The following is an 18,575-nucleotide window of genomic DNA, read 5'->3' as shown; positions in this document are numbered from 1 at the left end:
CTGTCAGAGCTCTCTCTAAGATTCATCATACGTTTATCTGATTGATAAAAATCCAGATTTTTTCTTTTATACTCTGAAAATACCCAATTTGAGTCAGTACATCTAAACTCTTTTCTATTAACGTCTTTTTTCCTATGTGCAGTTTTTATGCATCTGCTCACCAAAAACACTTTCTTACAGTATCCCTTACTAGTTTTCTGAGTGTGAGCATAACAAGAACAGAAATGGCAGGGAGCGGTCAGGGTTGCAGTTGCAGAAATTCCCTTTTCAGATCCTTAACAGATAAATTGTTCAGCAAGAAAAAACAAAAGGCAATGTTAGGCCTGAGCCAACGACTGCGGAGAGTCTGAAACCGAGTGGCTGAGCTCCGGCTCCACTCAGTAAATGAGAAGGTGCTCTGTGGTGACTCGGGAGGGAAAAATGTCTGCATGATGCATTAATGCTCTTTCTCCAAAGGGAAAAGAAGGTTTTCAAGAAGTCAGTGGAGAAACTACCGTCGCTGTTTCTTTCATTCATTTCTTCAGTCCGGCAGTGTTGCCCGAGACAGGCTGTGTGGCAGGCCCTGTGTCAGGCCGCAGAGACTCAGAGGGAACCCAGGATGGGCCCTGCTGGGGAGGGGCTCCCTCCCAGTCCAGGGAGGGGGACTTCAAGCCCCTCAGCAGTGGGAGGAGGACGAGCACAGCAGGAACATTTCCCTCCGTCCACACACTCCCTCGAGGAGGCCGCAACGGAGGGTCCAGATGAGGCTTCTCAGCTGCAGGGACAGGTTGGGTGAACGCAAGACGGAGACTCCTAGCTCTCCTGAATTTGCCACTTAACCTCTCTGAGCCTGTGCCCTCTCAGCTGTGAAATGGGAAAGTAACCCCTTCCTTCTCCGTGGGATGCCAAGAGAGGATGGCGGATGATGTAGGTGCTGTGCCCTCAGTCATCTGCTAGCACAGACATTGAGTAACACCTACTATGTGCCTTTTCTGTTGTTGTTATGAAATCTCCACCAGATACTTGCGTGCAGATACAAACAACCATTTGTTGTCTTAGATTCTGCAACACAAAACAACCCCCCCCCCCAAATCCCCTCACTGTTTCTAGAAACTCCAGTTGGCCTGTGTAAACTATTCCTTTTTCAATTCCTTTTTCTCTTAGATCCTTTTGTAACCCTGTGGTCCGCTCAGGGTTTCCTTGACTGCGTGATCTCGGTAAAATTGACTTAACTCGGCCCCTCCTTCTGGCACCCTGGTTCCATTGCCATTTCGAGTCTCCTGTCTGCCCCCAAGATTTCAACAAGTCCCCAGGGTGTCTGCATCCTCAAGTCACCTTGACTTGGACTCTTCCTCCCGTATCTTCCCCCTCTCTCTACATCTGTGCTGTTCGGTATGGCAGCCACTGGCCATACACAGTTGTTTAACTTCAAGCAAAATTAAAATTCAGCAAATGAGTCCATTTGTAAATAAGTTCAGGTGTATATACTTTTTTTTAGACTCCACATATAAGTGATATCATATGATGTTCGTCTTACAGAACAGAAACAGTCTCACAGACTTTGAGAACAAACTTATGGTGACCAGAGGGGACAGGTAGGGGGAGGAATGCACTCGGGGTTTGGGCTCAGCATATGCACACTGTGGAATATGGAATGATTGGCCAACAGGAACCTGCTGGATAGCACGGGAAACGCAACCCAATATTCTGTCATAAGCTCTGTGGGAAAAGAATCCGAAATAAATGTGGATGTGTGGTATAGGTATAACTGAATCACTTTGTACAGCAGAAATTTTTACAACATTGTAAGTCAACTAGACTTCAATAAAACTTTAACAAATAAAAAAAAAAGAGAGACAAGTCAGTTCTTCAGGCACACTAGCCACATCTCACAGGCTCAGTAACCACAGGTAACGAGAGGCTACCACATTGGGCAGTTCAGATAGAATATGTCCATCTTCACAGGCAGTTCTGTTGGGCAGCCCTCTTCGGTACCATCATGAGCCAGGCATGACACCCAGGGTCCTCTTCGCTTTGCGCGAGACCGTTCGCAGAAGACATCTGTGATCCTAGCAACTGAAGTTTATAGCAGTGGTTTACATCTCCAACAGCTGTCCCATGGAACAGATGTTACCACCACCTCAGAAGGCCCCCTGGTCCTCCAGGAAATGGTCCTGCCAGTTCCCCACGCTAGGCCGAGCCTTCTCTACTCTGCTGCCTCCTCTCCCACCTCCTTCTGCTCCCTTCGCACTCTCTCCTTTCTTCTTGGGACAATCTCCACCCAGTTTCCTCTGTTCTCCAGTCCTTGGTCCCTGCTGACATCTATGCCCACAAGTCTCATTTACTCCCAAAGGCTTTTCAAAGTACTTTTCCAAATAATAAATTTCCTCTCTAAGAAGGATGACAGTGCTAGTTGCTTCCCAAATCATCATTTAAAAAAGCATCCAAATGCCATCGTCTCTTCAGTCTCAAAGTAAGGAAATAGTCTAATGGAATTGAAAGCACAAATGCAAAAGCTCTCTGCAGCTGCCTTGCCATCGATTTCAAATGCACTGGAAACTGGGGCTGTCCTTGCAGCCACAGAGGACAGAAGGTGCCTGCTGAGGGTTTTCACATTGAGCTTCTTGAATTGAAATCCCAGACACATTTGCCCTTCCTGAAGGCGCCCAGCACGCTGCAGCTGCCATCTCCTTGAGAGAAAGGAACTAGCTGTTCTGTGAAACCTCGGAGTGTCATTGTGGACAGTCTTCCTTTGAGCAGATCCGTCCGAACTTATGATTCATCTCTGAACTTTTAACTCAGAGCAGGCAGAGGTCATTAGGTTGGCTTAGGTTTTAGAGAAAAAATTAGAGGGGTGGTCGTCCTCCCACCCGCCTTGCGAGTGGGCTGAGGTGAAACAAAGGTTCGTGGTGAAGCTCTCCCCCATGTTGCCTGGCTTGGGTCCCGTTCTTGCTAAAGTGGATGGCGGCAATTGCTTTGCTCTAAGTAAGACCTGAAATAGAAATCCTCTTTCCAACACTGTGGCCAAGCTCCAAAAGCACTGGCTTCCAGTAATGTTGTATTGACTTTGGGTCCCGGAATTAATTTAGGAATTGCAGAGAATGCTGAGGCTGCTAGCCGAACTGGTCTTGTGCTTGCTTTTGCTGTTGGCTGGGGTCATGAAAGGTCACCCAGCTTGGAGTCACTTAAAGTTTCTGAGCTCCCATTTCCTTACTTTTAGATAGGAGTAGCTTCTCACCAAATTACTCTGGGGATAAAATGAGACAGCGCTCATGAGAGCATTTTTTAAAGCTGCGAAGCTCTCTACCAATAGAAGAAATCACCATTATCTAAAACTGCATTCTATCTCCTCCATTTCCTTACCATGCTTTATTTTTCTTTATAGCACTTATTATTGTCTGAACTATTATATGTATAAATATATAAAAAGTTTACTAATATACCTGTATAGTTATATATTATAGTATGATCTATATATTATATATATATATTTATTTATATATATTAGTTGCTTGTGCTTTGTCTGTCTCTTTCTGTAGAATGGAAGCTCCACAAGGACTTTTTTTCCTTCCCTCTGTGCCCCCAGCCCCCAGAATAGTGCCTGGCACATAAGAGACCCTCAGAAATGTAAAGATTGAAATGATTTATATCATTACTATTTGCCAAGAACACTCTAAATCAGTTCACATATCGGAATTTGTTTAACCTGTATGGTCACCATATGAACTTGGCATTGTATCCCTTTTCCGTTAGCCCATTTGCTGAGTGGGGCTGCACTTGTTGAGGTACCAGTGGTTGTATTTTCTCTTCCTTTGAGAGCTGCCTCCCTGCTCTGCCCTCTGACCACATCACAGGGAAATCCCTCAGGATGTGACCGTGGTCAGCCATCATATCAGTCTTGGTTGAACGATTAAAACTCATTCTCAGGAGTTCCCATCGTGGCGCAGTGGTTAACGAATCTGACTAGGAACCATGAGGTTGCGGGTTTGGTCCCTGCCCTTGCTCAGGGGGTTAACGATCCGGCTTTGCCGTGAGCTGTGGTGTAGTTGCAGATGCGGTTCGGATCCCGCGTTGCTGTGGCTCTGGCGTAGGCCGGTGGCTACAGCTCCGATTCGACCCCTAGCCTGGGAACCTCCATATGCCGTGGGAGCGGCCCAAGAAATAGCAAAAAGACAAAAAAAAAAAAAAAAAAAAAAACTCATTCTCAGCTATGAAAAAGCCCAATTCTGTCCAATTTAAAATTTCCATCTGGAATTCCCACTGTGGCTCGACAGAAATGAATCCGACTAGCATCCATGAGGATGCAGCTTTGATCCCTGGCCCCACTCAATGGGTTAAGGATCTGACATTGCCATGAGCTGTGGTGTAGGTCACAGATGCAACTCTGATTCAACCCCTAGCCTGGGAACTTCCATATGCTGCAGGTGCGGCCCTAAAAATTTTTTTAAAAAATCCCATCTCCCATGGCCATCAAAGCCTCCCTCCCTATGTCTCAGAATTTGCTCTGTGGAAGGGAAGGGGGGGCTCTTTCCTCTTCTGACTCCTCCAGGGTTAGGGGAGGTGCAGTGGAGGGGGCTAGAGGAAAAACCCCAGGAGTCATTTTAACCAGCAGGTGCTCTTGGAAGGCTCCTCCCAGCTCTCAGTGCCTTCTGCTGGGATGTCATCCTTATGCTGGGGGAAGGGGTCCAGGGGTCCAGTGGTGGGCTGGGGGGAGCCCCTGGAGATCTCGTCCACCCTGGCCAAAGGGCTCTGCTCTCGCCCCTCCACTGAGGATGCATGCTGAGGCTCTGCTCTTGCATCGGAGGGCTTTGATCAGCTCTCAGCACAGCAAGTATTACACCCTGATTCTTAGAGATGCCCAGATGAGCCCCCACCAGTGTAACGGGTATGGAACAGGCCAAACTTGGTGACATACAAACAGAAAATGGCTTTGCTTTTGGCTTCCTCAACCATGTTATGGCCAAACTCCCTTCCCTGACCCCTCATGGTTTTGTTTCAATAGCTTTTTGGTTATTGATTATAAAAACAAGCTTCTTTTCAATAATTTCGATGCTTTGTTAGACACTTAAGTCCAGTCCATTGCTCAGTTGAAACCTGCAGTCTCTTATCCACTTGAGAACGTCTCCCCTCCCCCCAGCTTGAGAATGGCCGGGCTTGGGCAAGGGACCTGCCATGGGGCAGGGGAGAGCGTGGTCTGACCTGCTCTTCCCTGACCCTCCCATCCTGCCACTGTGCCACTAGGCTTGTCCGGGTGAGAAAAAAAAAAACACTTCCAAAATGAGAACTGTAGTTCTCCAGCAAAACCAGTGAAGGAAATATCTAGAGACCAACAGAGTTATAAATTGAAACAAACACAGGGTGGTAGGTATCAGAATTGGCCGACACAGGATATCAACTCAGCTAAATTACCCAAGTTATGAAAGACAATTCTTTTAACAGACATCACAAGTGTCTAGCTATGTCTAATTATGAGTGCAGCATTCACAGACTTTTCATAAAATTAATAGCAAACACTTACAGAGGGCTTTCTGTGTACCCACCAGTATTCTAAACACTTTACATAAATCAACCTTATCACACCCCCCAAACAGTGGTATGGGGTAGAAATCATGATTATCCCCATTTCATAAATGGGTAAACTGAGTCCTAGAGAAGTTAGGTCGTTTGCCCAAGGTCAAACAGCCAGTAAGTCGATGTGTGATTCAGAAGATGAACCTGAGAAGTCTGGCTCCAGACTCCATGCTCTTTAAAGAGCAAGTTATTTGGGGGGTAGGGTGGGTGTGTGTGGAGGCAGATTTTGAGTGAATAGTTGTCCTTTTGACTTTGGTGTCGTCATTATCTGTCACCTGGAAAACTCCAGATGATCAGATTTGGGAGTGAAGGCTCGGCCTCTCTGTCTCTCAGGGGTCCAGCGTGCTGGTCACTGCAATTGAGAAATTCCCCCTCACATCTCCCCACTATGGGCCAGGATTCCCCATGCTGCTTCCCCCTTGGGTTCACCCGTTTATTAGGTATTTATTCATTTATTTCCAGAGATGGGAAATGGAGTCCTTGAGGGGAACTGGCTGCGCAGGGACCCCAGGCTGCCTCCTCTCACCCCGCAGCCTTGGGAGATCTGTGGACGCCGAGTGGGTGTTTTCATTTCACCAGATGCTTCTTTCTCCTGCTTGTCCACCAGGCTTTTGGAAACTCCAGACCCAAACCTCTGCCTGCGCGAAACTGGAGCGTCACTGTGCTTGGCAGTAGCTAAGCTTTTTCAGAAAGAAAAACTGGGCCTCAGATTTCTGAGTTAAGAGAACATCTCTACCTTATAAATTGGGTTGCTTTCCAAGCATTTGTAACAGGCATTCCAGGGGAGGCTCAAGGCAAGAGTGTCTTCTTCCACGAACCTTTAGTGAGGGTCCACCGGGTGCAGTAGGCGAGGAGTTTCTAATAATAATGCCAGGTTTTCAGCCCTGAATCTGAGGAGCTATCGCCCTTCTTCTCTGTGTGACCCTGGGCAGGTCCTCTCTGAACCCCAGTCCCTCTGTCTATCCAGTGGAAAGTTAGTCTACACACGTATGGGCATCCTTACCGTATTAACTGGAAACACTTTGCAGCTAGAAATCCTAATGACAATAATGCTGACTCTTTTTGCCAGGCACTGAGCCAAGCCCTCTGCTAACCCTCACACAGTCCTGTGAACTAGACACCGTTTTTTGTTCCCATTTAAAGATGAGATAGGAAGTTCTCGTTGTGGCTCAGTAGTAACAAACCCGACTCGTGTCCATGAGGATGCAGGTTCGATCCCTGGCCTCACTCCGTGGGTTAAGGATCCAGCATTGCCATAAGCAGCAGCGTAAGTCGCAGATGTGGCTCAGATCTGACATTGCTGTGGCTGTGGCGTAGGTCGGCAGCTGCAGCTTCGATTCAACCCCTAGTCCAAGAACTTCTATATGCTGTAGGTACAGTCCTAAAAAGAAAAGAAAAAAAAAAAAAAAAGATGAGATAGCTGACTCTAGGGCTACTGGAACCTTCCCTGTGAGATAAATCTTGGTTGGGAATTAGAAGGTGTATCAGTTAGGAATTATGTAGGGGCTGTGGGTAGAAGTTGCCCCTCCCCCTTCCCAAATAATGGCTTAAATGTATTCACGGTTTTCTTTTCTTCATATAGACTACATCCAAAAGAGGATAACCTAGTGCTGGTATAACAGCTCTATAAGAGCATCAGGGCTCCTTCTCTTTCTGTGCTCTACTATCCCAGATGGCTTCTCATTTCTAGATCGCCACATGGTCTAAAGTGGCTGCTGGACAACACAGCCTATATTCCAGGCAAGAAGTGGAGAAAAGCATATAGGAGAGAAAGGTCAAAACTCCTGCTGAGTCATCACTTTAGGAGCTTTCCCAGAGCCCTGCCCAGTGGTTCTCCTTTTGTCTCACTGGCTGCCCTGGGCTATCTGGGAGGCAGGTAAATGTAGTCCATTGCCTCCTGGAATAAACAGTTTGGTTAGAGAGGGAAAGGGATAGACAACTAGCCATTTTATCTACATAAGGGCATTTCAGAAGTCCACGTATCATTTTTCTTTAAAAAAAAAAAGTGAGATATAGTTGAGTCTAACATTGTATTGGTTTGTTTGTTTTTGTTTTGTTTTTGCTTTTGCTTTTTAGGGCTGCAACTGAGGCCTGTGGAAGTTCCCGGGCTAGGGGTCAAAACGGAGCTGCAGCTACCGGTCTATACCACAGTCATAGCAACACCAGATCCAAGCCACCTCTGCGACCTACACCCCAGCTGTGGCAATGCTGGATCCTTAACCCAGTAAGCGAGACCAGGGATCGAACCCGCATCCTTTTGGATACCAGTTGGGTTCATAACCCACTGAGCCACGAGAGGAACTCCTCATCGTCTGAGTTTTAGGTGTACAACATAGTCATTTGACATATGCACCTGTTGCAAAATGAGCAACACAATAACTTTTGTTAACGTCCATCACTCCACAGTTACATATTTTTTTCTTGTGATGAGAACTTTTAAGATCCACTCTCCTTGCAACTTTCTTTCCTTTCTTTCTTTCTTTCTTTCTTTCTTTCTTTCTTTCTTTCTTTCTTTCTTTCTTTCTTTCTTTCTTTCTTTGTCTTTTTGCCTTTTTCTAGGGCTGCACCCACAGCATATGGAGGTTCCCAGGCTAGGGGTTTAATCGGAGCTGCAGCTGCCAGCCTACATCAGAGCCACAGCAATGCGGGATCCGAGCCGTGTCTGTGACCTACACCACAGCTCATGGCAACACTGGATCTTTAACCTGCTGAGCAAGGCCAGGGATCGAACCGCAACCTTGTGGTTCCTAGTCAGATTCGTTAACCACGGAGCCACGACAGGAACTCCTCCTTGCAACTTTCATACATGCCATAGAGTAGGGTTCTCTGTAGTCACCATGCCATATGTGACATCTCGGGACTTAGCTGTTTTAGAACTGGAAGTTTGTACCTTTTGCACCACCTTCACCCATTTCTTCCCCGTGTGTCCTTTTACGTGTCACAACTGTGGAGTGGAACCCAGGGTCCTGGGAGGGTGTGGAGTATATTCTCACACGTGGAGCCCCTGGGAGGTAACATAGGGGGCCCCATTTGACCAACTTAGACTGTGTAGGGGTAACATGACTTATGGCCAATGATCTGTCTGGCTTGTCGGGAAGAGGCTGATTCATGGATAGGCAACCCAACAGCTATGGCACGGTGTAATTTGAAGATGCAGGGAGGCCATCTGGCCTCACAAGCACACCTCCCCAGAGGCTTGCTCCTGCCTCAAAATCCTCAATTCCTTTCGTTTAAGACTGTGAAAAAGCAACTACAACAGAGCAGGATAATTCATTGATCCTTATCAGTTGCTAACACCTCAGTGTCAGTGAGTTTAATCTATGAAGGGGACTTAGAGGTTTGTTGGTGAGACCCTCTCATTTTCTAGACGGGGTCATGAAATGTAGAGGGATTGGGTGGGTTTCCCAAGGTCATGTATGTAGTGACAGGGCTGGATTTGAGGGCAGGGAAGGAGATCCCCAGATGCCTGTTGGGGGGTCAGGGACCACAGAAAGAGGGAGGGAGCCTGGGGAAGGGGAATCCGGGGCGGCAGATGTACTTGTGTGCGTTGCATTTATTTATATCCTGCTCTTTTCCCCGTGAGGACTTGAGGTACGTGGCACTTCGGGCTGTGGGTGGCTCTTCCTTGAATATATGGCTCCTTCCTCCCGCCCATCCATGCTCGTACAATGCAAAACACAAACAAACAAACGTGTTCTGGGGACCTGCACTTCTGTCAGCCACATACATCTGGAACAGAGATGAGGCTGAAGATTCCTTTTGTTTTGCATGTGTGCCCTCTTCCTCAAGAATCCTTATAATGTGCCCTGACCCCTATGGAGGGGCACAGAGGAAGATAAAAGTCCTCTTGAGGCATCATTAGGAGTCATCAGCGATGGTCTTTTTTTCAATTTGCAAAATTAAGCACATGGATAGGGTTCCTTGACTTTAAATTCTCGCATATATTTTTCTTAACCGTTGGTATCTGCTGTGGTGTGTCCACATCAGAAGGTCTGATTTCACTCCGGACTCCATAGTTTGTTATTTCAGGGTGTGTTTACTGATGTGCCGTGTAAAAGCTCAGAAATCAAATTGTTTGGGTTTGAGTCCCATTTCCACCATTTGCCAGCTGCGTGAACTCAGGAGATGTCTTAATAGCTCTGAGCCTCAGTTTGCTCCTCTGTAAAATGGGAGCATGACAGCAGCCACCTGAGGATTGCTGAGCTAATGACTTTTAAAAGGGCCATCTTTGCACAGTGCCTGGCAAATATAAACACTCACTGCACCTGAGCTGTAATTATGATTTCAGTTTACTGTAGCAACATTTCATGATGTTAGCACATCATGTTTTTAATAGACATCACTATCATATCAGCGCTTCAACCCTTCTAGCTGCTCTTCCTTGTGAACAATTTGGAGAACAATTGTTCTAAAAATTTCTTACATCGCGCACATGCTACCATTACCACCCTCACCCTCTCTTATTATCGTCTTCAGCATTATTCCATTTTTGACTTAACCTGTATCTTATGTAACTCACCTCATTCCAGCTAAATCGGTGTGCGATGATTGTCTCTTCTCAAACTCACCATCCAGTCAGCCTAAGGACAAGCCAGGGCTCTCATATTGGTTTTTGGACTTTGTGGAATTGTACTTATCAAGGGGCAGCAGATGGCTAGCTTTCTAGGCCTGGGGGTTTGCTCAGAATCCTTCATCAATCCATATCCATGATTTGAAACTCCGTTTCTGTCTCATTGCACTAGATATAAATTCCTTGTCATTTTTTTGGAGTTCCTCTTGTGGAATTTCCTGTGGAACTGGCAGCATCCTACCCACCTTGACACCTGATAGGGGTGACTCCTCCCAAAATTGTCAAGTGGCTAGAGCTAGACCAGCACAGGAAAATTACACTGACAAACACCCCTTTCAAGATGGTAGCCCTGAGGTAGAGTGTTTTGGAATCCTGATTCATACCACCAGGCTTAATTATTTTTTATTCTCTGAAAAAGGAGCAAGGACCGTTGTCCACAAAGAAAGTGAGGATCCCACTTTCAGACTTAAAGTTGTCACAACTGGAATCCCTTTAACTAACCCCTTTCCCTAATCAATCTCTCGCTTGTTCAAAAGTTTGGTATGTGTGTTTTTTAAGAGAAGGCACAAGACTTTTACAATTCATGGTTATAAAATAGCAACTTGTCGCCGGACTGAATTTATAATTTCGTGCTGTTTGAAAAGCCCCTTTTCTTTTCCCACACCCAGATGACCTCTGAAATAAGACCCAGAGCTCTCATTTTAAAACTGTTTGAAGCATACTTGATTCTTTGTACATGAGTTAGTCTCCTTCAAAGTGTGGGAGGACCATCCGCTTATTCCACGGCACTGGCCCTTTTTTCGGATCAGTTCTTGGTGGTGGCAAATCTTTGCCTACTGAGAGGGGACTGAATTTTTGGTAACAACCAAAAGACTTCTTTCAGAGCATCCCTGATGACTAAATTTGGAGATCAAGACCATACGACTTTTGGCCAAAGTCAAAGCCTCTCCGTAGAATAATGAGACTGAGTGGCTTTCCTGGGTGGCTCTGAAGGTGTCTCTTGAGGTGACACTTATAGAGGGCGACGAGGGGTTTCTGCACAGGTAGTAGACACCTCGCTGGCTCCCCATGGTATCCACTAAAGTGATGAACAGGAGACGCAGTGGAACAAGGAGATTCCTGCTTCTTCCACTCGTGGGCATCTGTGAATCTGAGCAGCCTGCGTCACCATAGATCCCAGTTCTCTTCGGTGAGATCATCCTATTCTCCTCCAGTGTGGTTTTTTGATAAAATACCGAGGAGAATCCTTTGTCTAGTGTGTGGTGCCCACTGATGCCCAGTGGGTGCCAGTTCCTCCTCTCGCTCTTCCCCTCCCTTATCTTAAAGGAATCCCATGAAACCATGGGCAGGAACATTTGCCCCCAGACTCACTCACGTGTCTTAAACTGCCCCCACAGAATTATGTCAGGGTAGCCTGCAGTGCTGAGTTTCCTTCCACGTATGGAGAGAAGGTTGGACCGACCCCGGCGGGAGCAGGGCCAGGGGAGTGAATAACCTGACCACCACCTATAAAAGAGTTCCAGCAGCTCCAGAGAGACCGGTTCTCCAGAGCTTCTCTGCTTCCCACTCCCACTCCCGGCCGGTGGAGCCCCCGGACTGTCTGCCCAGGCTGAAAGAGCAGAGGGTGGGATTCCCGAGTAATTAAAGGGAATTTGGAAGGCTGGGATGTTGCGGAATGTTAGATCAGTAGCTAGAACAGCATGTGGTGTTCTTTAGGCAGGCTTCATTGAATCCATACAAAAAGAGAAAGAGGGGCTGCCTGCCGTCTGCTCATTTATCAAACAGCGAAGCTCAACTTTCACAGCTCCACAAAAGTGTTTGACTGTTTGCTGAGTCTTGCTCCAGAAATTAAAAGCTGAACAGCCTTAGTGGGGCTGAACCGACCCTGCGTTTTGAGACGCAAACTAAATTGTGCTGGGCTTTCAGATTCAGGGACCAGTTGATTATTTGGTGAAAGGAGAGAAGAATAATTTGTAATTTGCAGCCCATAAGAAACACTTAAAAAAAAAAAAAGAAAAAAAGCTAACTCCCTTCTCACAGGTTTTTGTTGGGGCTGGAGGGAGGAGGTGCGATCTGCAACAGCTTTCTTTGCTCAGAGAGGGAAAAGTCTCGACCTCCAGTGGGGACCAGATCGATGCGGTGCCCATCCCCCACCCAACTCTAAACAGCCCTTCCTCTCCTCCTAGTTCTTTATTTGAAATGGCCTTTCTCTCTTTTTAAGGAGGAGGCTCTCAAATATTTGGCCCTCAAATATTTTTAGAGAAAAAGCAATTTTACAAATGGAATTAAATATTCTACCCATGCAAAGATATTGCTTGGGTGGCCATAATATACCACAGAAGCCTGGAAACTGAGTTGAATAAGAACCCTCTGGAGATCCTGAAAGGATTGACATATAGAGTGCTACCTCTGTCAGTGGAAAGAATGTTCTAGAAAAGGGGGGATGGCTAGTGGAAGACATCATAAAGGAGGCAGAAACATGTCAGCAGAGGTGGCCTTCCTGGGCAGCTGGTCCCTCTTCTCCACCCGTCCAGCCAATGCAGTCCCACCGAGGCCATGTCCTACCCTCCTCCCTCCTACTCTGGGCTGACAAAGCCCGGGAGGCAAGGCTGAATGTCCACTCCCTAACCACCTGGATCCTGCCACAAACCTGCGAGATTGGCTGAGCAAGTGTTTTTATTCCTATTTGATAGATGAAGAAACCTGGTGCTCAAATGGAAGAAAGAGACAAAGTCTTTTTTTTTTTTTTTTTTTTTTGGCTCTTCAATTTAGCACATTTTTTTTTTTTAAGTGGTAATACCCTTCTACACTTCAGGGGAAGCAACTTGACAGTTTGTTTTAAGAATCTTGAAATGTTTCTCCCCTTTGATCAAGCATCTCCATGCTTGAGAAGCTATTAGGAGGGGAAAAAAGCAAACACAAAATATCCACAATAAAATCCTATGCCAAAAGTATTGCTTAAAGCATCATTTATATGAATACAACCCTGCAGTCAACTTCAGTGGCCAGCAAAAGAGGAACAATTCATTCATTCTTTCTTTCATGTGTTGAGTCAGTGAATTAATATCCTGGGCCATTATATCTCCCACCTGGACCACCACCGTGGCTTCTGACTGGTCTCCCTGCTTCTACCCTTGCCGCTTGCAGTCAGCTCTCAACTCAGCAGCCAGTGATCCTTTTGAAGCGTGGGTCAGATCTTGTTCCCCACTTCCCTGCTAAAAGCCCCCTAATGTCTCCCCATCTCATTCAGAGTAAAAGCAGAAATGCTTACCAAGGTCTGCAAGGCCCACATGAGCTATGTTCCTTCAAACCCTCCCAGCCTCCTGACCTCATCTTCTGCTTCTCTCATTTTGCTCCAGCCACACTGAGCTCCTGGATCTTCTTGAAACACATCAAACAAGCTCCTACCCCAGGATCTTTGCACGGGCTGCTCCCTCGACTTACAACTCTCTTCCCCAGATATCCACAAGGTCCACTCCCCCACTCCCTTCAAGTCACCACTCTAATGCCGCATTTGATCACTGAGTCCTGACTGCCCTAAATAAAATAACATCCCCACCCCCATTTCCCTATTTCCTTCGCCCTGCTTTTTGTGTCCTTCTCTTTTGCAATTATCTAATATAAGATATATTGACTCTTTTTATTTGTTTATTTTTGGTCTTCTCCTACTAGAAGGTGAGTTTCCTAAGCAAAGGTTGTCCCACTTTTGTTCACTGTTCTATCCCCCAGTGCCTGCAAAACGTTTGGTGTATATCAGCGCATGTTTGCGGCTGAAGGAATGTAAGCTATATGCCATGAGTCAGCCTGCTATGGTTATTGAAGGTGCAGCTTGTCCAGCATGGGGAAGAGCAGGAGACAATGAGGCTGGAGATCTGGTTTGTGTGGAGTCATAGGCCTAGGCCAGGACTTCGTAGAGCTGAATAGACCATTGACTTGTTATGAAGATTCAGCGGACCACATAACTATGGTCACTTAAACCAAGTAAGTGGCCCAGGGAAGATTTCTGGGAGAAAATGAGGCACAAGTAAGATCTGGAGGATATATAGACTTTAAGCAGGCAAAGCACCTGCAGAGAAGGTTCCAGAAAATGGGATCAGCCTGCAGAAAAGGCCAGAGTAAGAGAAAACATAATGTGTTCATGAGACTTGAAAGATGTTCCGTGAGCACCAGGGGTGGGAGAGGAGAGCGGAAGGGTGAGCTGGAATGAAGGCAGGACCTGGTGGGTTTGGACTTTGTCCAGAGGCTTCACAGAGAAGTGGTTGGGGTGAGGCATGATGGCAGCCAGGGCAATGAGGAGACCACTGCAGCAGTCCAGGGGCATGATCCTGGCCCTGGGGCTGGTGGAGATGGAGGTTTAGGGACAATCAGGATATATCCATGATAGGGGAAGGCTGGAACTTGGTCATAGACTGGAAGTAGCAGGTGCAGCAGTTTGGAAAAGGAAGAGCTCTTACTTGGTCAGGGAATCAGGAAGGTCTTCATGGAGGAGGGTACGCTGGGTGGTGGGTTTGAGGGCATGGTGGTGGGGGGTGGGTAGACGGGTGCAGATAGAAGGTACAGAGGTTCAGCGCCCAGAAGCCGGGAAGCATTTAGAGAATTAAACTGCACCCAGGAGTCTGATTTGGATGGCGTTCACGTAAGGAAATTTCAAGAGAAAAGGTGGAAGGAAGGAGTTCCTGTCATGGCACAGTGGAAACGAATCTGACTAGGAACCATGAGGTTGCGGGTTCAATCCCTGGCCTTGCACAGTGGGTTAAGGATAGTTGTTGCTGTGAGCTGTGGTGTAGGTTGCAGACATGGCTTGGATCTGGCGTTGCTGTGGCTGGGACACAGGCCAGCAGCTGTAGCTCTGATTAGATCCCCAGCCTGGGAACCTCCATAAGCCGCAGGTGCAGCCCTAAAACAAAACAAAACAAAACAAAGCAAAAGATGGAAGGAAAACATGGCCCCACACAAGAGTGTCTGAGCTCCAGGTAAAGGAGCCTCTGTGAGTCAGCTGTGGTGGTGAATTGTCTGAGGCCACTGAGTAGACAGATATTGATCTGGATTGACCCCTGGAGTAAATCCACTTGGGGACCTCAGTTATCCAAACAGAACGACTTTTTGCTTAGTTAATATTTTCGTCAAGCTGAAGGAGAAGTGTTTAAATGCCAGATTTGTACTTTACTGGATGCAGGTAGATTTAACCTCAGAGGAGACACCAGGCTGCCTGCTGATGTTGGTCCTCTCTGCTGTTCCCCCGCTTCCCCAGCACATTTGGGGGCAGGGCTCTCAGATCCTGTTCACAGCAGAGGCCACCAGAACGTTTCCAAGAGGGTTAAAGTGGGGGGGAGTTGAAATCACCATGGCAGGGTAAACAGGAATGAGAAATCATTTCATTCCTCAAATACGCCTAACTTGTATAAATGCAAGAGTATGACATCACAAAAAGAAAGGTTGCTGTTGAAAGAAGGAATGGGGGACTTGGGGGCACCTTCATCCATCCAGAGACAATAATATTGTTGTGGTAGAGTGTCGAGTCAGATTGGGTACGTTTGAATCCTGGGTCTGCATCTTGTGAGCTGTATGGCTTTGTGCAGCCTCTCCAAGCCTCAACTTCCCCATCTGTACAGAGGGAATAGCGATGGAACCTGACCTGTTGTAGTGATTAACTGAGATAATACATGTAAAGTGATCGGCACAGTGCCTGAGCCAGGACGTGACCCCAAAGTCTGTGTGCCTAATCACTGTATCCCAATTCTTCCCAACTTGCAAGGAAAAGAGAGGCAAGGGGCAACTGAGGCTTCATGGGCAGAGTTCAGGGGAAATGGGGGAGGCTCAGAGAAAGAGACGAGTTCCTCAGGGGTGGGCAGGGGACAGCATGGGTTTGGCATTCCAGGCAGAGGGGCCAGCTTGTGCCTGGTGCTCAGGGAGCACGTGGGGGTGGGGGGAAGCTGCATTTGAGGCTGGGGAATGGGCTGGGTAGGTCACAGAGGGTGTCATGGAATTTTATTCAGCGTGAGTTACAAGAAGGCACCCACGGTTGTCAGCAAGGAAATGAAATGGTCACATTTGGATTTTAGAAAGAGCCTGCTGGCGGGGCAGAAAGATGGGAGGGAGAGGGCACCCAGTTAGGAGGATGCATCTGTGGCCCAGGTGAGAGGTCACAGGGGCAGGAGGGAGGGGGGAGCTTGGGCAGGGGCAGGGCATCAAGAGAAATGGCTGAGTTCACTGGATGCTTTGGGCAGAATCAGCAGGATGGGTTGTGCCATGTCAGGAAGAGAGTGGAGTCTGTCTTGCTTCTGTCTTGGGTGACTCAGCAGAGGGTGATGCTGGCCACAAAGATGGTAAAGCTGCATGCATTGATCCACACATTATTCAAAAGGAATAAGTAAAACCCATCAGCTCTGGAGGGAAATAACAAGTTAAATTGATTGACGAATTCGCAGGTCCAGCTAATTCCTCAAGATCATAGTGCAAAGAATTATACACATACTGATTATATATTTTATTGCCTCTCAGAGGCAGAATAAAAACAGGGCCTCCAGAAGACCTGTCCTCATTTCCCAATGGTTCTTGGCATGTCTCTGGACCAGAGTCTGTGGCCCCTGGTACCTTGGTGGAGGGCTAGGCACTGATGTTTGCTTCGTGGGCACTGTTTGAGACTCCATTTGGATTAACACTTAGAAAGATTTCAGAACTTTGCCCATTTTCTTAAATCAAGTAATAATAAAGCTCAAAAATGAAAGAAAGAAAGAGAAAGAAAAAAAGAAAACAAAATAAAATATCAATTCTGCTTTTTACAGTTATCTACATGTTGTTTATAGGGAATGATCTGTTTTTTAAAAAGGATAAGAAAAAGGGAGTTCCCTCGTATTGCTGAAGGTTAAGGATCCAGCGTTTTCATTGGAGCAGTTCGGGTCACTGTTGTGGTGTGGGTTTGATCCCTGGCCTAGGAACGTTCACCTGTCCAAGACCTGGCCAAAAAAAAAAGGAATAAGGAAAAGAAAAACAACCACTATAACATTCCTTTAGGTTTTTGGTGCTTCTTTCAAGCTTATCTTGAACTTCACTCATCAATTAAGAATATTTCTAGTGGAAAATCCTTTTCTAGTTACAAAAAAAGTTGATTTTGTACACAAAATGTTATACAAAAATTTTTTTGTTCTGCCCACCATCCTACTACCCTAAAAAGATCCATTTCTATTTTTCCATTTCTATATTTGTAAAAACATAAATTACAACCATAGCCTAAATGTAGTTTGGGATTTGCTATTTCATTTAACATTATGTCTTAAGCATTTTCTATGTTGTAACAGATTTTATTGCCATCATTTTAAATGCTGAGTAATATTCTATTGAGTGTATATCAGTCGTTTGTTTAGCCGGTTCCCTGTCATTGCACATTTATGTTGTTTCCAATTTTTCATTCTCATTATAGCCCTGCACAGAGCTTTCTCTTTTTTTTTTTTTTCTGGCACATAATTTTTATCTTATTTAATTTTAATTTTTTATTAAAGTTGATTTACAGTGTTCTGTCAACTTCTGCTATACAGCAGAGTGACCCGGTTATACGTATATACATGTATGTTCTTTTTTAAATATTATCCTCCATCATTCATGTTCCATCACAAGTGATCAGATATAGTTCCTTGGGCTATGCAGCAGAAGCTCATTGCTTATCCACTCCAAAAGCAGAGCTTTCTCTTATTTTAGATTATTTCCTTGGAATTAATAGGTCAAAAAGTACGAGTATTTTGTGGCATTTGATATACATTATGAAACTCCTTCTCAGAAGGCTTGTAATAATAAACAATGTTATCAGCAACCTGGGAGCTTTTCAATTTTACCACACCCTTTACAGCACTTGGGATCATCTTTTTCACAAGGGACGCCAGTAGGAGAGCGTTGGACATGGCCCCAGCGGCATAGAGGAAATTTCCCAGACCCAAATATTAAAAATCTCTGCTTTTCCTAAGCAGCTGGTGTGTGTTTATCTTATGGATACTGGGACTCTTGTAACTTTATTGTATTACTTTCTTTGCCTGGGTTGATAGGAAACTTAGAACCCAGATCATAACCGACTTCTAACCAATGTGAAGAACCCTCAGATGTGCTTTACACTTCATGTACTTCTCCCCCCATCTCTGCTGAAGTGTCTAGACTGGGTCAGTGTTATACCCTGTGAACAGCTGGCTCGCATCTTGACTCTGAAACCGGTCATGTGATGAACATCTGGAGAGCATACTTGGCCAGATGTTAATATAAGTGGCTCAAGGTGATGACACCACTAGATCTTGGTCTGGTCATGGGCTGCATAACGGGCAGAGTGTTTAGAGAGTTCCTGTCACTGACCCCCCACTCCCACCCCTGGTCAGACCCCATCCTCAATACTGCATTTCCTTTGGATCACAACAGCTTTTTTTTTTTTTTTTTTTTAATATATTTGATTTACAATGTTGTGTTTCTTTCAGGT

The 18,575-nt window shown here is 46.0% G+C and overlaps 1 protein-coding gene across 4 annotated transcripts in view; it reads left to right on the top strand.

The window, feature by feature from the left end:
* RFX4 (regulatory factor X4) overlaps positions 1-18,575 on the top strand; it is a 168,069-nt gene that overhangs the window by 71,936 nt on the left and 77,558 nt on the right. The gene's annotated exons all lie outside the window — the stretch shown is intronic.

Source organism: Sus scrofa, chromosome 5 (genome assembly GCF_000003025.6).
Source record: "Sus scrofa isolate TJ Tabasco breed Duroc chromosome 5, Sscrofa11.1, whole genome shotgun sequence".
NCBI classification, from domain to species: domain Eukaryota; kingdom Metazoa; phylum Chordata; class Mammalia; order Artiodactyla; family Suidae; genus Sus; species Sus scrofa.
Note: the sequence above shows the minus strand (reverse complement) of the source record. Positions and strands in the feature narration are given on the sequence as shown.